Genomic DNA, 6,547 nt, shown 5'->3' with positions numbered 1-6,547 from the left:
GAAGTCTAATAAATAAAGTGGGCCCTGAATCAGTCGCCTCCTAGGTCTGAAAGGGTCAAGATCGCGAGCTGCAGCCTATTTTTGTGCATCAAAATCCACAATTCAAGACGCAGGGAACCTTGGACGAACGTTACGCCACCAAATTTTCTGAGACCCGACTAAAACTCCGCAACGGACACATTTGAAATGTTGATAAATGCGGAAATGATACTCTGTCCCGTTCAGTGGTAGAACCACTAGAAACAGCGTGTCGATGTTCAAATGGCCTACTTTAAAGAATATTAAGTGTATTTGCAAAAATGTCCAATAAAATGATTTTTTTTTTACTGAACCAGTCTCGCTACTTTTGAAACATTCTCGCAATCGCGATTAAATTTGGTAGTCAAAAATACTACATCAACATTACTTTAAAACCTATATATCTGAAGGTCGGTCTCAATTTCATGCTTTATGATAGCTGAAGAGGCGGTTGGTAAGAGGTTTCCAACTATTGGTGTGCGCTGTGGCTTTAGGGCGGTTCGGAACCGCCCTAAAGCTAACCAAAGTTCTTTTCCATTTGGCGGCAACGGCACCAAACTGGTTGTGAAAAATAAATACAATGACTTGATATATCGCCTAGTCCCCGGAGGCCACTTAGTTGTACAAGATAAATTTGCCTACATTAACCTTAAACAATCCTGAGTTGAAATGAACGCGTTGGGACATTATTAGCGGATTGATTAAGGTTAGATATACATACTTTATCGTTTGCGGTATTTCATAATATAGTCGGTAATACATGTCATACATAAAGTAAGGTCGAAACGAAATTAAGGTAATCATCCCACGAATCTGAGGTGGTACGAATTTCAGGTGGAGTATTCGTATACGGGATAGTAGATTATGGAGAGGGGAGTGATTCCGTCCATTTCTTCCTAATTGTAGTAAAAAGCAGCCCCAAAGATGCGGCTCGTGCACAAGGCTGGCGCGCTCCAGTCGAACTCCTTGTAGAAAATAGTGCGCCAGAACGCCCGAAGCCGTATCTTCCGGGCCGTTTTTACGGCAATTAGAAAGAAATGGACGGAATCACCCCCCTCCATAATCTACTATCCCCTATACGAATACTCTACCTGGTGATTCATTTCATTTTGAGTATACTATATGCATCTACCGTATGGTATTCAGTTGCAGAATTATACGAGCTTTTTTCCAAAACTGAAAATGCACTTAGAAATAAAAAGGGTGGTTGGAAAAATGTTATACAACTGATAGAGAAATCTTCGCTCTGCACGAGAGAAGTGATGCATTGATGTGTTGAGCTATTCTTAGCTTTTGGATCAGTTATTAACTGGAATTTTTCGTGAAAATTCGTATTTTCAAGGTACATTTCAAGCGCAGTCATCAAATATAGAGGTTTTTGTAACATCTGAACAAAGATGGGATGTAAAAGAAATACGGTAGTTTGTTGAAATAGTATCCGCAGAGAGCTTTAGCGTAGCTACATTTATAAAACACTACGTGGTTACATATATAAAACAGTTCTTATAAAGTTTGAGCGCATTCCCTAGGTTAACATTGTTTACTTCTCGATGTCAAAAAAATGTCTTTTCAACACCAAAACTGCTCGCCATCCTTCACAATCCTGAGAAAAAAAGGTAGAAAAAAAGAAAAGAGGAGAATACGTTCTTTTTCACTCTTTTTTCTTCTGCCGAGACAACATCATGTGGATCTGCAAAGTGACTTCAAAATTTGGTTGTCTACAAGCTACATTTTGGAGAACAACGCGAAGTAGTCTCCAAGAGCGCTATGCATTCCTCTTTTTATTTCAGGTTGACCAAACCAAGACTGTGATTTGACCACATATTCTGAGTACAAAAGAACTGCTTAATCTAGCACTAGAAAACCAAGTAAAAGCGACCAAAAACATGGTGCAATGGCATAAGCAGGTGCGTTGGAGACGGTTGCGATCGAAATGGAACCCTCGATTGTTGAATTAGACTGTAAATGGGTAAAGATCCCACATCACTAGCAACCGATTGCTTCACTGGGCTGCTCAGCAACTGCATCAGGTTTCAGGTCGTCATGACACGATTATGATCATGGGAGAGGTCTTGTTAATCAATTTGCTCGGAAGACAATTCGCTATCACAACTCGTTGTTCCGTCATATTTAATTAGGTATTGATTTAAAATCCACAGCCGACATCCCGGATTTCCCTCCTTCCATGATTACAAGGTGCCCTCAATCAGATCTCTTTAAAAATTTTAAGAATTTGATGCTCTGCACTCTCACTTTTTAGCACCTAAACTACGTTACTCCGTGTTTCCAACAAAGTGTTTTGTTTTCTTTCAAAGGTGAAGGGAACCTAAGTAGAAAGTTGGGTGAGGTACAGTGCGGTCTAAACCCTTTGATTTCTGGTGCTACATCGCGCCAACCATTAACTTCCACGTACTCGAATTTGCAGATTTTGAATGATGCAGTACTGTAACTGAATAACCACTAGATTTTTTACTCCAAACTCAATAGGTGCCATCCCAGATTTTTGGTATGCTGCCTTTAACTTGATTTAACAATGAAGGATGCATGGACTGGATAACACTGGCAAGTACTAGGTAAGCTCGTATTCGTTGCGCGAAAAACCTCTCTTCGTAGCGAAACGTAGCAGTACTTAATATTATTAACAGCATTAATTGACAACAATATTCAATTCCATTTGATTGTTCACGTCTTCTGAACTTCACATTAAAAGGAGGACTCGTATCCTTTTACCTGGCATTTGATATTTATTTCGTGAGGAATGTTTTTTTTTTTGTTTGTGCATGTATCTGTTTGCTGCATAGCTCAGTCTCCGAGTCGAATGAAACACTAGACATTTTGAACAAGACGGATATTACAGCTTACTTTCCACACAACAGCATTGGTCTTTTTATCGACTGACTTCAACACGCTTCCTGCACGCCACATAAGGTTTTACCACTCTTCAATTAAAAACATTCAGCGGCCAATTAAAGCATGTTGGGATCTCTCCACAAGTAGATAGAATAGTGATGTACATAGCTAAGGACTATGATCACGCTAACTCCAAATTCGACCTAGTAATGCAAAAGAAAAGATGTAAGAAATAGCAAAACACGTGGTTGCACCGGTTCTACGCCGCTCCCCAGTGCCCACAATTCCACTAGTGTAACTCACTCAAATAAGGTGAAGAAGCTGTCCCCGCATTCGCAAAATTGTAGAAGCCAAGGGACTCACGTCGTGCTAGAACTGCTGAAAGGTGATACTGCTGGAAGGTGGTGCAAGTAAGGCGGTTTCAGACGCCTTTTTCTTGATTACAAGAAAGAAATGGGCGTGCTAATGATCATACTTGTAAAATACACCTAAACACCCCTATCTATTCGTGATTAAATCCCGACATCGTCAAATTTGTTGTACGCTGCCCTTAAAGGCATCACCCCGCGAATCTGAGGTGGTGCAGATTTCAGGTGGAGTATTCGTATACGGGATGGGAGACTACGGAGAGGGAGGTGATTCCGTCCATTTCTTGCTAATTGGCGTAAAAAACGGCCCGGAAGATGCGGCGCGGCACAAGACTGGCGCGCTCCAATCGAACCTTTTGTACAAAATGGTGCGCCAAAACGAATGAAGCCGTATCTTCCGGGCCGTTTTTTAAGGCAATTAGGAAGAAATGGACGGAATCACCCCCTCTCTCCGTAGTCTCCCATCCTGTATGCGAATACTCCACCTGAAATCTGCACCACCTCAGATTCGTGGGGTGATGCCTTTAACCACTTCGGACGAAAACATCACTCTTATTGATATCGACTTTTGAGCATTATAGTCCCACCTTCAATAAAAACTTGCTGTCAGGTTTCTGTGGAAGCTGATTACGAATAACATTTTAGCCGAGATAGAGGTTTGCTAAAATGTGGAGAATAATAAATCTATTATAGATTACATTAATCTATTATAGATTACAAATGAATTGTGGTAATCCGATCGATTTGAGCAAATGTGCAGGGAATAAGGTAGCTAGTAAATGGTAATATAACAACGAAGTAGACTGGCGGATAATACAAAAGAGATGCGTGCACAAAAAAAAAAAACTAGTTAGCTCATAGCACCGACGAATATGATCACCTCACCAATTTTTAACTTTTTTCTGAACTCGACATCAATGTCTCCTCTCCTCTGCAGAAAGGAATCATTAAAAAAAAAACTTTAACTAACAGCATCAACACGGTTCGAACCACAACAAAAAAGGTTTTGTTAAGCATAGGGAGCATGTGCAGCAACAACACCAAGCAATAAGCAGCTTGCAATTACAGCAACAACTCCAACAAGAATAGCAATGAAAAACATATTTTGTGACTAAATCCAGCATGATGTTTTGTAGAAGTTTTACACGTATTTTGCAAATGGTATGCTCCGACGAGGAGAGAAGTATTTATTAATCCGTGCGCCACCGAATCGAGTCGAGTTTAAAAGCGTTCAAAAAAGCCGTCTTTTTAGGTAACTCGCTCCCCCAATTACTTGCAAAAGAGTAGAGGATATTTTGTGGGCAGATCCACTAGAAGATCAATATGACGCTTCGTGAAACGTTCACAGTTATTCGATTAGCCTCCTCCTTCCAAGTAACTGGCTAAGTTCCAACTAGAAGGATAATGCTCTCCATGAACCACGTCTTGATCTAAACTGCAAAGAATTTTGTACTCCTTGTTAATGAAGTTTTGTTTAAAAAATGCAAAAGTAAAATCAGAAAGTGGTTAAAGCAGTTAAAGGAACGCAATGTGAAGGATGTAAACCAAGAGACACTAATGAAAACGAAAACAACAACGGCTTGAATGAAGTTATAAGCGACCTTTTGAACACCTTAGAGCGGTGCTCACTTCCCAATAGTCAATGTCGATTTTTAAATATATATGTATAAAGTAGCAAGAAACTAAAAATTTCATTTTAACGGAGTGTTCTCTGCAGTTCCAATTTTGTTAAAGGCATCACCCCAAGAATCTGAGGTGGTGTAGATTTCAGGTGGAGTATTCGTATACGGGATGGGAGACTACGGAGAGGGAGGCGATTCCGTCTATTTCTTGCTATACAAAATGGTGCGCCAAAACGAATAAAGCCGTATCTTCCGAGCCGTTTTTTACGGCAATTAGCAAGAAATGGACGGAATCACCTCCCTCTGCGTAGTCTCCCATCCTGTATACGAATACTCCAACTGAAATCTGCACCACCTCAGATTCGTGGGGTGATGCCTTTAATTCTGTTAAAAAAAACTCGGTTTGAGAAAAGGAACGGACCGTGTAGTACCAGTGCAAAGTGGTAAGATTGTGCAACACCAATAAATAAGAAATCATACTGTAATACAGGGCAGTAACTTCTGTAAATCGCGACTTTTTGATTTTTTAATTTTAGTATAAAAAAGAAAATGGAATTCGAGTAAAAAAAATCTGATTAAGAAGTTAAGAGACGAGTAAAGAAATCAAAGTTTTTCAAAATTCAACATTAAAATTATATTTCGAAATCTACCATAGTTCAACACAGCTGTTCCTCGTATTTATAAATTTAAAGAATGATAGTACCAAATCATTACTGCGGGGTTCTAAGCTTCCCTGCTAAACACTACGTAAGCGAGTTGAATTATGGAGCATAAGCTTCTGCGCAATTACTTATCATCGTTCCCTGCCACTCTCTCTATAACGAAAAGTTGTCGCAGGTGTGAGTTCGTAACGATACGCAACCTTGGTAGCTCAGTGCCTGGAGGCGATTGTGAATGCTGATGGTAATAGTAATGTCTCGACTATCTGTATCTATCCATTTGCAAAAATTTCCGAATGTAAACGTGCATAGAGTACAGACTTTTCAGAGACAAGTCGTGGCTAGTGGGCGATCAATTACCATTTTTCAGTAGAATGACCTTAACCAGACACTACTTACGATGATATCGATGAAACAATAATATTAAATATAGAAATGTTGAAAAAACATGCATCATCTATAAAAGTATATTGTCAATTTCGAGACTCGATTTGTGCTTAGGCAGCGAGTCTAAGGTCCGCAAAAAAGGATCAACTCTCAACTACAATACAGAGTTATCATCGTCAATGTAATTGCTCCAACATGTTTCATGCTGTGATGTTGTTCAAAATACTTTAGTGTCAATGTAATTGATTATGGATTTTTTGATGAATTTGACAGAGCAGGCTAAGGAACAAGTCCTGAGAAAGGAAAAGAAGGTAAAAGAAGAAATGAGTGGCGATCGAGTCAGAACTGCGAGCTTTTGCATAGTTAATTTGTCGTTTAATCTTAACTCTAAGACTGTCTTCATGCATATTTCCAAGAGTTCTTCAGTAGAACAATAATTGAATGGATTCAAAACAATGCCATCAAAGAAATCCAGAAAATCGGTCAAACAAGGTATACTCGCCGTCATAACCACAACTTCCAAATCCGGTTTTTCCAAACCTATATACATAGGAATAATCAAATATTTATTAATGTAATAAAGAGCGCTCTTTAGTGAACGACCTTCAGAAATAGAAGGTAAGACATTCTGGGAGCTACCACA

This window comes from Necator americanus, chromosome III, assembly GCF_031761385.1.
Source record: "Necator americanus strain Aroian chromosome III, whole genome shotgun sequence".
Lineage (NCBI taxonomy): Eukaryota > Metazoa > Nematoda > Chromadorea > Rhabditida > Ancylostomatidae > Necator > Necator americanus.
This window is presented reverse-complemented; position numbering follows the sequence as displayed.